Raw genomic sequence first — 10614 nt, 5'->3', positions numbered from 1 at the left:
GTAACAGAAAAATCGTGAAAAAATCTTAATTCGTTTTAACTTACCGCGGTTTTTTGCTAATCTGCGACTCCAGGGCAAAAGAACAGATCTTCCTCTTCCTTGAAAAGTTGTACTTCAGCCGTTTTTTCTTCTTTTCGAGAAGCACGTGCCTTTCGGACGAGAGCACAACTACCTGAGCCGTTCCGCCCAATACAACCGTTCATTTTATTGTGAAAATAACGTACAAGAACATCTCCGATCACTTTCTAACTTTTTTTATCGTATTCCTAAGGAAATTTCCTATCGATTCAAACAAAATAAAAATGCTTAAAAATTTAATTTTACACAAGGTTACCCTCTTAATTATTTATCTATCATATTGAATTTTACGATTGTGTTAAATTGCTGCCGAGTGCTGAGCCTTCTCTTTTCTCAAGAGAAGAAAGAAAAAAGGGAGAAATCAAGGAATAATGTGCAACAGAGAGGGTAGAGGATAGATAGATTAAATAATGACTGTAATTAGGAATAGAAGAAATGGGGAGAAAGGAGTGCATGAAAACGGGTGAATCTGTAGAATGCTTAGGTTAAGTTAGATCTTTTTATTATTATTATTATTATTCCATCTATTTTTCTTTTACGAATAATCTAACGAGCTCAAATTTATTTACACCCACAAAACTCTGCCTTGCCATTATTGGGATTATGAAGCAGGGATTTTTACTGATTATTGGAATCAAATAAAAATTGCGGTAAGCGCGTATAAACTCGGGCTTGAAACTTTTATAAGATACCAGTGGCTTTTAGTACGGTGTTCGTTCAGTGTCGGACCGTGAAATCTTTCATTCCCGGTTCTAATGAGCAATTTTAGCAGAGTCGTTTGCAACATTGATCACGAAGACCGCCACGCTGCCAAAAAAACCGTTCTCAAATTAAGCGTCCGTAGGGGAACGTACTCGGAACGGCTCGCTGTGACGACTGTCCGGTTAATCAACTGGGCCGATTGTTTTATTCATCGAAAAAATATCGGGGCTAGAATAGCAGCGAACATGAAACTTAAAGTATGCTGCTGATTTCCCCAGTTTCGGCTGATGTAATCATGTTATCTTGATCCGTCCCGGCTGCACCTGTCGACTTTCGTCGGTCGGCGACGTCAGTCTTTTACGTGCACAACCGATACGACCATGCACAATTATCATTCTTAATAATTTGCAAACTCGAATCTCACACACACACACACACACACAAACACAGATACATGGTTGTCCACGCGAGAAAAGACACTGTTATTTGTGGTATGCATACACAATTCGCAGCCATCGATTGCCGATTGCTCGGGCCGAAACGATATATAAAAGTTTCGAAGGATACTTCCTACGATCGGCGCATAATCATTTCATCCTGACTAGCTTGGAGGACGTCGATCTTGTCGGCAGTGGATTACAAAAACCGATTCCATCGTGTTCGCGTGTCAGTATGCTAATCGACCGACGCTGCGCAATCATCTAGCTCTGGTTCTGCGTAGCGAAGACGCGCCTTGCTTTCGTTGCGTGCTTATGGGGAAACGTGTAACCATGCTGGAACACGAACCACCTAAATCTGTCGTGGAACGGGACCTGATAACTGGGACATGGTGCGTAGGGGTCGAACATCTCCTGTCAGGACACCGGCTGGACATCGGTAATCGGTGGCTGGACGTGCGAAATAAAAGTCCTCCGTTTGCACGGCGATCTAGGACAAACGCTGACAGCGTTGTTACAATTAGTTGGACTACTATCCGGCTACTCTCGATCAATCTACTCTTTTCTAGAAGAGTAGATCATACTGTGATCGTACAGGTGTACAGTGATTTCTCTATATATGTCGCCAAGACCTGGATGATAAACGTCGTGGAATTATCCCCACTACCGCGGGGTATACCACCCCGAAGCTCTACAGGCCTTGGACGTCGAGGAAAGTAAACATATCAGGGCTCGGGTATGTCTTCTGGATGATACACGACGCTGGCAACTTCCGTGTTGTTGACAGATATCGACAATTCACTGAATCCCTTGAGTGTCTACTCGATAATACTTTGATTCTATAGAGTATTCATCTAATCGTGAATTTGGACATTAAGAAGAATATCGACGACACTGGGATCTCAAAGATCCTTCGACTCCAGAAAAATAATTTTTTTGTCGTTTCGTCGCCCAATTGTCTTTCGACTGGAAGGATAATTGACTTTAACGTGGTGGAAAATATCAATGACACTAAGATCTTACGAAATAGCCTCCTTGGACTTCTACAGGATAATTCGCCTTGAGGACCAAGGGTGGTCACGTGACTTTTGCAGAGTCAGCAGGTCGGTAACTGCTGCATAATTTCTGTCCACAATGCTCAGACACAGACTTAAGATCCGTCTTGGTCTTGATCCGACGAGTCTGTGACTAAACTTGTCACATTTTTTGCCCTGTATTATCGATGTCATGAATTCTGACGCCAGAAACGCGCTTCAAGTTTTTCGCTTTATTTCGCAGAGAATCAAGGCAAAATATAGCTCAATTTGTAGCTGAAGATATTTTCTAGCGCGCGCTACCCTCGATTTCACACAGAAAACTCATCCGATGGCATAAAAATGCTTGGATACCGTGGCATGCACATCATCAATTTTTGACCTCTTCCTCTTTCGAATGAGCCCTTTCCCAGCGAAAAATATTCTCATATAAGGACGAAAAGTTGAGGCGCGGGAAACGATTTTTCGCCTAATTTTCTCGGTAACTTGGTCACACCACCTTATCGCGAATCTACGAAGTGTTGGCCCTTAAAGTGAACACGAAGGCCCAAGGAAACGTCGATCGAAAATTAACAGGAAGAATGATGAAAGCTGATCGATCATGTTTCGGATGCATCGTACCCTTCTCTCGAAGCAAGGCAGCCACGATTTCATCACGAGCAACGAAAAGTCCAATGATCGGGAGGATGATTCGCCCGGAGAAGAATACGAAAAGCATCGCAGGCATCGATCGTAAGGTTCCACTTTCGATTCGCGTGGAACGCATCCTTGTTCGTCCCTGTTTCTCTTCGTCACTCAAGGAAATGGAATATCGGAGCATCCCAGGGCGAGAAGGGGTCGACGATACACGCGGTGTACGCCGCGCGATACACCGTAGGCAACTCGCGTCCTTTTTCCCGCAGCGCACGAAAGTTAGAGACAATAGGTACGTGGGCGCAGCATCGCGAACCCTAACCTTAGGTGATCCCATATTCCGTTCTCTGCCTTCTCTCCCGTTCAACGGTTGTGCTCTCCTGTTTCCCCGTGTCCGTCTTACCCAGGCCAGATTCTCTGGGCATCTCGCTCGCTCTTCTTCCCCGCTGAGACTCGTTTCCAGCCTAGGTCTACCGGCGAAGACTATCCTCCTCCTCCGCTCCCCCTCGCCCGCCTCGTTCAGCCTTACCTCACCTGCACCTTCTCAGGTATTTCTCTTTATCTCCGGAGTGGCGAGAGTGCCGCTTGCGAAATCCCAGAAGTCTGCGGCCGCCGCGCCGCACGCTGCGCTATGCGGCCGCCTCGTGGCGTGCCACCAGATGCAACCCGAGGGTGGGAGCTATCAGGGCCGACGATCGCTAACCCTCGGAAAAACCGAGATTCGAGCCGGATTCAACACCATTTCCTACCGTCGCACACTGGGCCGAAATCGCGAAGAGCTGGGCGAAATTCGTGTCTCTGTTAATTATACACTTGACTACCTCTTAGCCGGCTCGCGCGGGATTGCACCTCGGAGCGATTGCCCGCTTCATCCGAATCATATACATATACAGTGGATTCGAAAAAAAATATTTCAACATTTCCGGTTCTCGAAAAATTGTCGATATTTAAATTCTGACGATTTCGTAAAAACAAGTAGTACAATCACTAGTCTGGACTCGTTTCGTAGCTTGAACAAGAAACAGCCCTGAAGGAGTTTGGAGCCATTTAAAGAAACGTAAGGATTTTAGTGGAAACAGGACTACACAGTACAGTGAACTCTCGATATATGTCAACAACACGGGTCTTGCCAGCGTCGTGTATCGTACAGGAGTCATACCCGAGCCGTGTTATGTTTACACATACCCATCACGGGGTATACCCCGCGGTAGTGGGGATAATTCCGCGACGTTTATCATCCAGGCCTTGGCGACATATATGGAGAAATCACTGTACATTCAAGGCAATGGACAAGGCAGCTTCTGCAACAGGAAATGAGTGTGCTGATGTAAATCCTTCGACCCGGATCTAGCGTTTCTGAAACTGACACTGATGCTGACACTCCCATACTTCTAACCGTGATTCTTCTATTGATTTATGCGAACAGATCTGAATTTTAATCTTAATGAAAGCAGGACCGCAAAGTATGTACCTTCGGGGCAAAGGACAAAGTAGCAACAGGAACTAGGTTCTAGGATCGTGCTTCAGACTTCAGCAAAGTTCTCAGGGTATCGATGATGCTGAAGATGCTGATGTAAATCCGGGCCTAGCATATCTAAAGCTGACGCTCGATCGTTTCTAGCCGCAGTTCGGAGTTCCGTCTTTGGAAAGCGCGCATAGTTTCTGGGGGCCGGGGGATGTTGCAGTTCGCCAGGTACCGAGGATTCCACTTTCCTCGAGTGAGTCACGACCCGACATTGTTGCAAACGCGAGCGGGGGTTATCGTGTCAATCGGGGTGCCGTGTGGAACCTTATATCCCCGGCGTATTTGTCACGGAACCCGCGTCACGGCCAATCCCTCCACGACGATCATCAATTGTTAAACGCCGAGTCTAAATTCGCTCCGGTGTGTTGCGAGTTCGGGCTGATACTCAGTTTTCCCTTTCGGCCTTATTATGCAACCGGAGACACAAGAACTATGTATACCTAACCGCGGTTCGAAAACAAGTGCCTTATTTAGAATATTTCGCAGCCTCGGTAATTCGATTATCGTTGATCGAGCGTAATCGCGCCGGTCGCCGCTACAACAATGAAGGGTAGCCGGAGCTACGAATGCGGGCCACGGGAAAGCATTGTTGCGTATTAGATTTCAGCGTTGGGAATACTTCGATCGGACATTCTCAGACAAAGGAACCGGAACCGACTGCGAAAGCTAGACCCCCGTACGCTCCGGAACCGAACCACCATTTGTCTGACTTGGTATGCGCCTCCAAATCCGAGAGTATAGCGTTCCTCGTGTCCTGCAATCAGCTAAGAACGCTTTATAGATCCTTTAAAATAATCCGAGTCCTTTGAAAATGAGGACAAAGTCGAAAATACCGGAGAAGAAGAAAACAACGTACCCTTGGTTATTTAACACGAATGCTATTATTGCGAGCCGAGAAGGTTTCACTTGGAAGGAATGCGGGTCCATGTGGTCGGACTGGAAAGAGCACGCCCCGAGTCACACGTATTTTCGGCTCTAGCGAAACATTGGCTAAAGCGTTCACCCATACTGTCTAGCATGTGCCATCAAAGCCTAAACATAGGGACTACGGGAACATCAATGGTGGGGATAGGCGTGCCGAGCGAAAGACCCCATTGCCCCTGAGCCGTCGCAAGTGAAATCTTTTCAGCTCGTAATAATACCAATGATTGTTTTGGCAGCAGCCTCAAAAGTCCTACAGTATCCTATTAAACACAAAGTATCTTTATACGAATCATGAATTTAAGTATTACTGTTAGGTATAGAACAAAATGGCTCAGCACCACGTCTCCGTAATCAAGGGGGCCCGGGTTCAAATCCCGGATCATCCCTGCTCCAAGTACAAGAAAAGAATTCGTCCAATTTTTCACCTACATGAGAGGACTATTTCATGGACCACTTTATAGTAATGTAGTTGGTTTTCTAGAGGCAATGTAGACACCTAAATAACACCTGTCGGAGCAAAAGAGGGTCGACCAAAATTTCGGTTCTCACGAGGCTCGATCAAATGCCACTACTGAACGATTTGCGGGGGTGTCTGGATCGAAACGAATCGATGATCCCCCCTGACCGATCGCCGTTACGTTCCGCAAGATGCAATTGTGCAAAGGTAACGATCGGTTTTCTTTCCGCGTGGAATGCCGCGGAGAAGGTGCATTCTGAGCGCACCCACCTAAGCGCAGAGCGCGCGCAACAGAACACAGACACGACACGACACGACGTTTACGGGACGAGACGGGACGCGCGTCGCGCGACGCAACAAGGACAATGATACAGGACAACGATATAGAAATCGCGGCGCGAGTAGACGAATGATTGTGCGGTTCGGTGGTGAGATCCGGGCCCGTTTGCCGTCGCAAGAAGAAGGAGCGAGGATGATCGCGATAAAGAAACAATCGAACCGCGTCCCGCCCACGGGTCCGCCAACATTCAATTGTGCCTTTTCCCTCTCTTTTCCTAGCCGTGGTTCTCTCCATCGCATCGGACCCGCACAGACACGTCGTGATTCTCTTAACGGTACAACCCCCACAGAGACTGGACCGGCGAGCTCTCATTGTTCCAGTCTATTCGAACGGTTTTTAATTCGATAACAGCTAATCCTGCTTTTTAACCGTGCCACTGCCGGCTACGCGAAGAACCCAGTCGAAAAAGAACGGAAATAGAACGGTATAGGCAAGAGGATCTAACCAGCGAACAGATACGAGGTCCTCGAGCTGATTTTTTAAGAAACTTGTGGGAGAAACAGTTCATAGAAAAATACATGTCGTTTTTCACTGGTCATTATTCATATTGAAGATGCGAAAACAGAATGCTGAAGAATTTCAAATTTTTAATATATTGTTTGATCAAATTAGTTTTTCTTTTCATTTTTTTATATTAATAATGTCCCCATTCGATACAGTTTTTAAAAAATTTACTGTTTTATACCCTGTAGATTCCGAGATATCTCAAAAAATGTTTTCAACACCCCTCGAGGGTTGTTGTTCACCCCCTCGACGTGGACGATGGCTATTGAAAAAAGATATATGTACAATATTTTTCTAAGACATACTCCGGAAGTTTGATCAATATCAACGCTTTTTCGGCGGGCGTCACGTATGCGTGATTTTCATTTTGGGATTCATCTTGGGACAGAATACCCAAGAATACAACAGTTCCATAATATTACGATCTCTAACTGGGTGGATCACCGTGTTGCGCAACCCCGGATGACTCAGCACGGCGAAACACTGTCACCTCGACATGCAGCTTGTTCGAACGTGTCTATTAAATAGAATGAAAAAATTGAAGAAGCGGGGAGTGGTCGATTCGTCGCTAAAACCGTGTCCCTTCGATTCCGATTCACATTCATAATTCACAAGTCCCGATTATAATCGTTACGGAAGCAGATCGCATTCGGTCCTCGCTAATGGCAATCCAAAATGTCCGTTTCTCGACTATTCATCGGTGCTAAAATGGTAACAAGACATCTGTCCGTCATCTGTTCCTTTTACAACTACGCTTTGGGTGGAAAACATGTTAAATATTTACGAGTATCAGTGACGCGTGACTATCCCCTACCATATTTTCCTCTCGTGTTCCAACTTGAAGAGGGATTGAGGAATGATTCTCGTGACTTCGCATCCCTTGTTTCCGTCGAAGGGCCTCGTACAAGCGACGACGCCTCGGTCTTACACGGTCGAACGAAGGGGAACGTGTTCCTCTCGGCCTTCCATTTGTTCTTCATCATTATCATCATCCTCCTCGTCCCCGGCGTCCCGTCCCGACGCGTCTTCCGCCGCGGAGAGGAGAGACTTTCGAAATCGACCAGCCGCGTTCGATTCGTGCCACTCGCTCGCTCTTCACGGAGCATCGGCGTTTTCCGCGACGTGCAAAGGTCACCGCAACAGAGAGCTAACGCTCTCGGGAAAGAAGACGCGAGTCACCGGCGCGTACTCTTACGAGGGGAGGTCAGCTAAGGTAACTGGTAACCCGGCTCTCTTTCCTCTTGCCTCTCACCTTCGCGTTTTATGTTGTAAACTAGTACTCGTCTTTAGTAATACCCGATGGTACCCTATGCCTCTCTAGATCCTACTGAAAACGCGTTTACAGCCTCGATTCCCATCTTGATGGAAGCCGGCTGGATTAATCTTCGCAGGAATGCGGCTTCCAACCTGCCGAATTTCGACACGGAATCATAGCTAGGTGTCAGTGATTGAACGATGCCCCGCGGTCTTCGACATCGTCAAACACCGTGTTTAGAATCGATCGAAGAACCAGCAGATTCCATCGATGCTCAGTTGTAACTTCGTCGGTTAGCGTTTCCAGCCGAGGACTGGTTCGCCAAGCACTGGGATTGAAGAAAACTTCGTTGATGTCTTCGACATCCTCAAACATCGTGTTCACAGACACCGAATGAATCGAACAGCCTATAGTTGCAAGCTCATTGCATCAGAGCTCATCCGCAGCTTCGTTGTTTCGTGTTTTTAATTTAAAACCGTGGTCGAACGAAGTTGTCTTCAACATCCTCAAACACAGACTAACTTTAATCACCGAGAAGTGATTGAAACAAATATACGTAGGAGAAAATTGATACATAAGAGTTTGAATGGATATAGCCACAAATAAATAGCGAGGAACATCCCTCGTTCGAGGGTTAATATTTCCAACTCAGAATTAACTAGCCTCGTTCAGTGGTTCGACAAAGCTACCGAGTGTCCTCGTAATCCTCAAACACCGTGATTCCAAGTAATCGTAACAAGTAGAAGGATCAAGTAGCCACTAGTTGCCAGTCAATTCCACAGAAATGAACCTGGACGGCACCTGCTAACGAGGTACCCCTGTTGAAGTATTCAACAGGGAATACCGAAGGTCCTGAACGATTCGTGATGATACTCTTCAGGCCGCTTCACCCTTCCTCGACGATCGTGCTTTCCGCCTATTGGGGCAACGATGGGTCGAGGAAGGAGCAAATAAGACAGAAAGAGAGAGAGAGAGAGAGATACAAAAAAAAAAGATCGAGAAGAAGAAACGGCGTGATATCGCGATGCAATCATCGCCCGTTGGAACGACGATGAATCTGCATTATTCAAAGGCACGGTGAACTGAGAGTACAACGAGCCTCTAGCACGTACCCGCGGAGAGCCCGGCACCGTCATCCTTAGATCCTAGGCTACATTCTACCCACTTTGCAACCCCCCGCTGACCGAACGCCTTTTTCGATACCGATTATTGCGCCGATCGCACGTTCCTGATATAAGGCAACCAGGATAGGCACTCTCTGATGTGGCACGAACGCGTGGGAACGCCTTCCAGTTACGTCCGAGGCTTTTCTTTTCATTCATTCCCACGTTTCCGCGACGGTGCATTGACGAATGTTCCGGTATCCGATAATCGCCGATCGGCCACAAGCCGCTCCACGGAAGTAAATGCGGCGTTTATTTTCGACGAGTTCACACCATTTCCATCTACCTAAAGGTGCGAATACACCAGCAAGTAATTTATGACATTTTAGATATAGTCATTGTGGATCATACTAATAGGCTACCAATGTATTTTCTTTTTGTTCTTCTTCATTTGAAGGAAAGAGTGAACATGTCGAAACTAGTCTTTTCAAGTGTTGTAAATGGACAACAATCTCAAATTGAGCAACGTCCCCAAAGGCTCCTCTCTCTATTCTTCTCTACAAAAACGAAATGGGAGACTGGGGTAGGCTTGCACAAAATGAAAAATGGCGAAGATTGACGGGCACGGTGCCGGGGATTTACGCGGAAATCGCGATCGCGGCATTATACACGTAAAATATGAAACGCGGGTAGCGTGTAGGATTGGTGGTACCGGTGCAACAACTTTCTAGAGTGTAGTGGAGCCAAAAAAGAGCAACCGACACACCAATGACGGTGGGTGCACACCGGCTACCTGCCTTCTCGACCGGTGGAAACGATTTCTTTGAGAATATCTAGGCGTTACACAATCGGGGCCGCGATTGTGCATATTCAGCGTTTACAATGCGGGACGGTCAGAATCGATTTCATAGAGAATTACTCGGCAGGCATGTCGGGGGCCAACACCGACCGCCTCGCCGGGTGAAACACACCGGGCATACCTGGCTGTCCGCGATTTTTCTGACCGGCGAGGATTCGATTTGCGTGACGCAATGCTTCAAGGCAGAATCTCCTCGCGCGGATTTTTCATACCTGCTACCCGACCGATGCGATACCGACACCCGGTTTGCTTTCACGCGCGATCGAAGCCGCTCGTTTCGAGATCACCAGTTCCCCTTTGCTACTTTGTCGGTCCTAGAGCCGATCATTACACAATCGGATCACTAATTTCGGAGATTGTGTGCCTTCGAACGCGGTATGAGTCGTTGCTCTTGGAAGTGTGAGTGATAATAGGAGAATGGGGATCTGTTTGTTGGTCAGAGTGGAGGGTGAATGGCACCGGTCTCGGATATATCGGAATCGACAATTCCGCAATCGAATCGCCAATTTTTTTTTTCCGCGGGGCTTCTGAGTTGTTGCTCTCAGATGGTGGTAATAGAATCCAATAGGTGGTAGTAGAAAAATGTTATAGCTGCGGGTCTGTTTGCTGAACAGAGTAGAGGCACGGGTGAATGGTGTCGGTTTCGGTTGTAAATCGGTCCCGGAACTAACGATTGTTAATTTCTAAAGTTAATGTAAGTAGTAACAAGGGAATGATGGGAACGGTGTCGGTGGAAATCGTTCGATGACAAAGGCAAAGAAAA

The sequence above is a fragment of the Halictus rubicundus genome, chromosome 1 (genome assembly GCF_050948215.1).
Source record: "Halictus rubicundus isolate RS-2024b chromosome 1, iyHalRubi1_principal, whole genome shotgun sequence".
Lineage (NCBI taxonomy): Eukaryota > Metazoa > Arthropoda > Insecta > Hymenoptera > Halictidae > Halictus > Halictus rubicundus.
The sequence above is the reverse complement of the archived record's forward strand: the minus strand, read 5'-3'. Positions refer to the sequence as shown.